This window comes from Mirounga leonina, unplaced genomic scaffold, assembly GCF_011800145.1.
Source record: "Mirounga leonina isolate KUSES-001 unplaced genomic scaffold, KU_Mleo_1.0 Mir_94, whole genome shotgun sequence".
Classification (NCBI taxonomy): domain Eukaryota; kingdom Metazoa; phylum Chordata; class Mammalia; order Carnivora; family Phocidae; genus Mirounga; species Mirounga leonina.
The window spans coordinates 33,444,431-33,451,890 of record NW_023270855.1 but is presented as its reverse complement, the minus strand read 5'-3'; positions in this window follow the sequence as shown (position 1 = coordinate 33,451,890).

Here is a 7,460-nt window from a genome sequence, read left to right as displayed (position 1 = left end):
GTTAAGCGACTGCCTTCGGCTCAGGTCATGATCCTGGGGTCCCAGGATCGAGTCCCACATCGCTGAGCAGGGAGCCTGCTTCTCCCTCTGACCTTCCCCCCTCTCATGTGCTCTCTGTCTCTCTCATTCTCTCTGTCTCAAATAAATAAATAAAATCTTTAAAAAAAAAAAAAAAGTAGCGTCTTCCATTTTCCACGGCGAAGAGACCAGCTAAGCTGAACTCACTGGGGGTTCAGAGGCAGCTCCTGTCTTTTCCTGTAGTCTGTCTGGACCCCCCGCCTGCTACCCCTCCTTGGTCCCGTCCAGCCCTGCTCCTCTGCGGAGCGTGGGAGGACATGAACGCTTTTCTCTACCTCTGGGACTCAGGTGGCCCCCCTGCTGCCTCTTGGATGTCCTCAGGGACCTCAGTTCCTTGCAGAGCCCTGGCCCCCACCATCGCCAGCAAGGTGCGGGGTCCTGGCTGCTCTCCTGGGGGAACAGTGGAGTCTCCAAGTGCTCCAACAGCAGAGCTGGGGTGGCGGGGGCCGGGGGGTGGGGCTCGCTGAGATCTTAAGGTACTAAGTGGAGGAGGGGAGCAACTCCCTGTGTTGACTCTACATTTTAGTGAACGGACCCATGGCAGAATTGCTTGGTTCCGGTGTATCCCACAGTTTAAGGAGGAAGTAGTCTCCATGGTTACTTACTCTTTATCTCACTGTCCCCCCACGCCCTCCCCCAAGAACCTGCATGGGTCAGGTTTGCCTCGCTGTAACAAACAGCCACTACATCCCAGTTGCTTTAACCAATAAAGAGGTATTTCTTGCCGCACAGTGCACTCTGATGGTCAGCGGGCCACCTGCCACACGCTGACCTAGGGAGCCGGGCCTCTCCCATCGGGTGGCTCTGCCATCTCCTAGGGCCTCAAGGTCCTTCCCTGAGTCCTTCTGCGTCCAGCTGGGCACAAGGGAAGAGACAGAGAGTCTGCAGAGAACACACCCACTCTTAACCGCCTTGGCCTGAAACTGACAAATGTCGCTTCCTGTCACATTCTGTTGGTGAGAACACATCCCATGACTTGTAGATGTGTGAAGGCTGGGAGAGCTGTGTCTCTCCTGGTCTGCCTGCCACTTCACAGAAGACCTAGGCCACCTAGAGCTGCAATTTGAGCTCATTTGTCTGGCTTTCCCTCATCAACTTTGGGAAAGTTCTTGAGTGGGAAAAAGCAAGAGGCAGAGAATGTGAGCGAGGGCCAATGTGTGCGTGTGATTCTAATGGAATTCACACTACAGCCTTGAGCACCAGAGGTGCTTGGCCAGAACCTGCTGAATGTAATCAAATACCAAATAACCCCCTGGATTCCTCTAGGGCCATGTGATTGACTGCAACAACCGTGGATCTGACAGCTCCTGGGGGTCAGGCCTCCCCGGGCTCCTGCGGAATAAGGGACCACATCTTCTTGGAGCTCATAGCACAGACTGAGACGGGCTGGGGTGGGGGAGGGTGGGTGCTTTGCAAGCACAGAGGAGGTACTGAAGTCCGCATGGGGTCTCGGGGCAGGCTTCCTGAGGGAGGTCCCTGTTATTTCTGGCATTAAAGGAAATAACACTCAGAAAATGCCTAGCAAGTGCCTGCCCATATATGTGAATTATATTAATGAGGATGACAGTGATCTCTGTCAGCAGCAAGTCTGCAAGCTGCTTAGAAGAGGACGGGCTGCCGCCAGGGCAGGCCTTCTCAGTTGGGATTTTGCAAATAGATCAAGCCCTACTGAAAATGATTTAAGTGACGATTTTCTCAGTTCTCTCAAGGAGGGGACTACATCATTGTAGAGGCATGGGAAAGAGATTCGCGACAAACAGAGGATGCCCCAGGATGTTAGGGCTTACTTCTCCCGGGGAGTTTATTTATATATGTATTTAACAAACTCCAATGTGGTCTTCACTAGGTACAGGCATTTTTCTAAGGCTGCCCTGTGGCACTCGGTACGCATAAGCCACACGTGTCCACTGAGCACCTGAAATGTGTTGTAAGTATGAAAGATGCACGACATTTTGAAGATTTAATATGATAAAAAATGTAAAATATCTCATTAATAATTGCTATATTGAGTTACATGCTGAAATGACCAACTTTGTCCATGCTAGGCTAAACCAGGGATTGGCAGGCTTTCTCTATAAAGGACTCGTTATATTTTCCACTTGCAGGCCATCCAGTCTCAACTCCACAGCTGCTCAACGTAAAAGCAGCCATAAATAATACATAAACAAATGGGCGTGGCTGTGTGCCCATAAAACTTTATTTAAAAAAATAGGCAGTAGGCTCGATTCGACCTACAGGCTGACCCCTGGGTTAAATAAAATATATTATTAAAATTATATTTACTTGGTTTTTTTTTTGCTTTTTTTAATGTGGCTATTAGAAGATTTCAAATTACACTTGGCTCACACGCTCTTCCTCCTGAATAGGGCTGATCTAAGCACTTTATGAATATTAACTCAAGGGATAGCTGTTACTCTGAGGTGGGGGAGGGGGGCGGGGAATGTGTGAATTCTGCTGACAAACTAAAGAAAGTGCATAAATTGGCTCTTTGGCCTGGCTCCCCCACTGCTGAGTGTGGAGCCCAAGGGCTGACTGGCTTATGGCTGCTTCCTTGGCGATATCGGAGTCTGTACCCTCTCTCTAGGTTCATCCTTTGACTAAAGGGAAGTCCCCAGCAAGACCACCAGGTGGTGCTGTCGGACCACAGAGCATGGCGGTCGGCCTCCTAGAGACCTACCTGCGTTCTATGCTGGGGGCTGCCATTTATTTGCTGTGTGGCCTTGGACCTCAATTTTCTCACCTGTAAAATGGGGTCAGACTGGCCTAGTGAAAACATGACCTTTTTTTTTTTTAAGATTTTATTTATTTATTTGATAGAGAGAGACACAGCGAGAGAGGGAACACAAGCAGGGGGAGTGGAAGAGGAGAAGCAGGCTTCCCGCCGAGCAGGGAGCCCGATGCGGGGCTCGATCCCAGGACCCTGGGATCATGACCTGAGCCGAAGGCAGACGCTTAACGACTGAGCCACCCAGGCACCCCCGAAAACCTGAACTTTTAAGACAGACTGACCTGATTTGAGCTTTGACTCCACCAGAGCCATGGGATGATTTTCATGGTCCCCAGGCATTTTGTCTTCACACAACCCTTCTTCCATAAAAAAAATATTAAAAGTTATATTTTACAACTCTGTTGGTATAAACACAAATATCTTAATATTATATATTAAAATTTTTTCTTCAACCTAAAACTTCATCTTATTCCTTCTTATTCTTAAAGAAACATTTCTGTGGCCCTTAAAAGTATCATGAGCCCTAAGCCCCGTGCCTCCTGGGCCTCATGGAAGAGTCACGCGGGGCTCCACTACTCACCAGCTGTGTGACCATGGGCAGGTTATTTAACTTCTCTGGGCCTCAGTTTCCTCACTTATAAAATGGAGATGACAACAGACCCCACCTTTTTAGTGCCGTGGTTGGAATTTAGTGAGAGAACCTAGGCCATGACTTCTTAGAGCAAGCCCTACAAATGGCTTTCTTATTTCTTCTTATTATTATTTATCATCTTTAAGGATATTTTTATGTCTAACCTCTGTGAAACTATTAAAATATTTTTTAAAAAGTAAGAATCTCAAAATACGTAAAAAAAAAAAATTGAAATTTCCAGGCTCCTTGATGGGGGAAGTAGAAGAGTTTCCTGGAGAAGAGTGTGTCAGCAGAAGGAGTTTTTGCAAATGGCAAACACAGATTTTTTTCTCCTGCCATTAGGGAACTCATGAGGTAGGAACATGGGCTTGCACTCATCAGCTGGAGCCTGGGCCAGCTGGACAATATGCGTCAGGTGGGCAGGTACTTGGGAAAGGGGTGTGTGTGTGTGTCTGTCTGTCTGAAGGTCTGTAGCATTCACCTTAGAGAAACAGAGATGTTCATGGAGTTTTGAAGGCTATGGAAGCCTCAAGCCTATGGGGACAGGGACATCGTGTCTGCAGGGAAGAGGGGCAAAGGGGGGGGGCACATTAGGCTGAGGGAACAGTATGTGCAAAAGTTGGAGGCAAGTTCAAGGTGAGGTTTACCTTTCTTTAGCTGAATTTTAGTTCTTGTATCCCTGGTGCCGTCCCATTTTATATCCATGAAATATTCTTTGATAAACTTGAATACACTAGAAAGCACTGTCAATTTTTTGTTGTTGTTGTTTTGGTTTTGTTTTTTTTGTGTGTGTGTGTTTTAAAATTTTATTTATTTTTATTTTTTTTAAAGATTTTATTTATTTATTTGAGAGAGAGAATGAGAGAGAGAGAGAGAGAGCACATGAGAGGGGGGAGGGTCAGAGGGAGAAGCAGACTCCCTGCCAAGCAGGGAGCCCGATGCAGGACTCGATCCCAGGACTCCAGGATCATGACCTGAGCCGAAGGCAGTCGCTTTACCAACTGAGCCACCCAGGCGCCCCTAAAATTTTATTTATTTATTTGACAGAGAGAGAGCATGAGCAGGGGTGCGGCAGGCAGAGGGAGAAGCAAGCTCCCGGCCGAGCAGGGAGCTCTTGATCCCAGGACCCTGGGATCATGACCCGAGCCGAAGGCAGACACTTAACTGACTGAGCCCCCCAGGCGCCCCTCAGTTTTTTTTTTAAGGAGGTGCCACGCCCAATGTGGAGCACAGCATGGGGCTTGAACTCACGACGCTGAGATCAAGCCCTGAGCTGAGATCGAGTTGGATGCTTAACTGACTGAGCCCCCCAGGTGCTCCAGCACTGCAATTTTTTTTTCACTGCAACTTTTTAATCCCCAATTTGTACCAGCTGAAATCACTCCCTAACTCTGTAAGTTAGGTGTTTCCATCTGGAAGTCTTCCTTTTTTTTTTTATTTGACAGCGAGAGAAAGAGTGAGCACAAGCAGGGGGGGAGGGAGAAGCAGACTCCCCGTGGACCAAAGAGCCCAATGGGGGGCTCGATCCCGGGACCCTGAAATCATGACCTGAGCTGAAGGCAGACACTTAACCAACTGAGCCACCCAGGCACCCCTGGAAGCGTTTCTAAAAGAAAGATTATAATAATTCTACCACCCGATGTCTACTACTTTTGGCTCCAAAAAAAATTTTTTTAAAGGATAACTATGTAAAGGCTTTTGCCTTCTCCAAGATGGCACAGTAGTGTCCCCTGAGTTTCATTAACTCCACAAAAACTTTGTGAGCAGTGACTAAGAAGACACAGCTTTGCTGTCATAGAGGCTGTAGTTTGGGGGTGGGGGGCAGACCTTGAACGACTAGCTACACAGGTGATGAGGGTTAAGAAAGGGACGTGGAGAGCATCATGGGAAGATGTAGCGGAGGGTCCAGAAAGACTGGGGGAAGCTAGTCAGAAAAGGCCTCCCTGACTGAGATTTAAGCTGAGTTTTGAGGAATGAGAAGAAGTTAGCTCAGCAGATGGGGGAGAAGAGTGATGGGCCTGTGCAAAAGCCCGAAGCTGGGGAGAGCATGAAGCACTGAGGAACTAAACATGGCTAGAAGGTACGGATGGTTGAAAATGGAGTTGGAGAGGTAAGTGAAGGCCAAGAAATACAGGGCTTTGTAGGTCATGATTAAGGACTAGAGTATTTACCCAGAGAGAAATGAGGAGCCATAGAGGGTTTTAGCAGGGGGGCAATAGCAGGAGATTTGCACTTTAGGAAGTATATTCTGGTTGTTGGGAGAAGATCGGATCGTAGGGGGGCTAGGGTGGGAGTGGTGGGACCTGTGAGGGGGCCGCTGATGCCATCCAAGGAGAGTTGATGGCTTGGACTACGGCAGCCCCCTCCGCCCTTGGCCCCATGAGGCCTGGTGTTTGTCTGCAGCTCAGTGTCAGCTACATGGAGACTTTGGGAACCAAGCGATCGTTCGGCTAGAAAATGTTCCGTGTTCCAGCGTTCCATGTGGGGCAAGCGCTGTTTCCCAGCCCATTTTCTCAGAAGAGTCGTGCATGTGTGTGCACACGCGTGTAAATATGTGCACGGAACTACATGCACACATCCTTGTTTCCTCGAGATTCCCTTAGTTCTATCGAATTCAGTAGCTTTCCTGAATCCTAAAGCTTCAAACCACTGGTGCCAGAATCCCGTGGAGCATGGTTACCCCTTCCTCCTCCAAGATGTGAGCTGCAGGTAAGTGACAGGGGAACGCGGCTCCTCGCTGTGCCTGGGGTGGATGCCTTGATGGGGAGACTCGACAGCTGATGGAGGTGGAAACGTCTCTCACCCGCACACCTGCCTTGGCCAGGTCCCTTTGCTCCCTCCAGGAGGCAAGAAAGATGTGGCCTCTAGTCTGTCACCTTTTCCTTTCCTGGTTTGGCACTGTCCTTTATACTTGCCTTCTCCAACCCAAGGGAAAGATAGGAGCCAGGGCTGCTGAATTAGAGAAGCTCCCTGTACCCCCCAGCCCCCACCCACAGGGACAGGATGAGGAACACTAAACACTAACACAGAACACTAAGGAGGTGTTTGTGTTTGAGGCAGGAAAAGGGTGTTGAATAGAAAGAGATAATAACAGGGCCTGGACAGAGGGGCATCTCCATGTCTCAAGACTCACTTGCTGAACGACTTCTTGTGGTCAAAGATAAAGAAATGAAACCTTGGTTTGATTCCTCCTATTGCAACAATTCAGAGCAGTTAAATGAGAGACCTATGTACCCAAAGAGTAAAGGTGGGCCATCCTTTGAAGGAGCAAGTCCTATTAAAAATAGAGCCGCTATTTGTGGAGGGCTTACTAAGTGTGAGGCACATATTCGGTGTTTTACATTCATCACCTTACTTAAACTTTACCTCTGAGGTTGCTTCTCTTATTATCCTCCTTTTATTTTTTTTAAGATTTTTATTTATTTATTTGAGAGAGAGAGAGCACGAGAGGGAGGAGGGTCAGAGGGAGAAACAGACCCCCCGCCGAGTAGGGAGCCCGATATGGGACTCGATCCCAGGACTCCAGGATCATGACCTGAGCCGAAGGCAGTCGCCCAACCAACTGAGCCACCCAGGCGCCCCATATCCTCCTTTTACACATAAGGGGACTGAAGGCAAGCGGGCTGCTCAGCATCCCAGGGCTCAGAGGTGGTGAAGAGTATGGCCCCAAAGTGAGCCCGAGTCCTGCATCACGCTAAGCGGAGCTGGGAGAGTGAGTTCAAGATCTGGTCCCTCAATAAATAACGAAAGAAAAGGCTCATCCTCAGGTCACCGGAGAGCTTGTTAAAAATGCAGGCTCCTGGGGAACCTGGGTGGCTCGGGCGGTTAAGCATCTGCCTTCCACTCGGGTCATGATCTCAGGGTCTTGGGATTGAGTCCCATGTTGGGCTCCCTGCTGGGTGGGGCGTCTGCTTGTCCCTTTCCGTCTGCCCCCCACCTGCTCATGTGCATGCTTTCTCTCTCTCTCTAATAAATAAAATCTTTTTAAAAAATGCAGGCTCCTGGGCCCCATCCCCCCAGGCT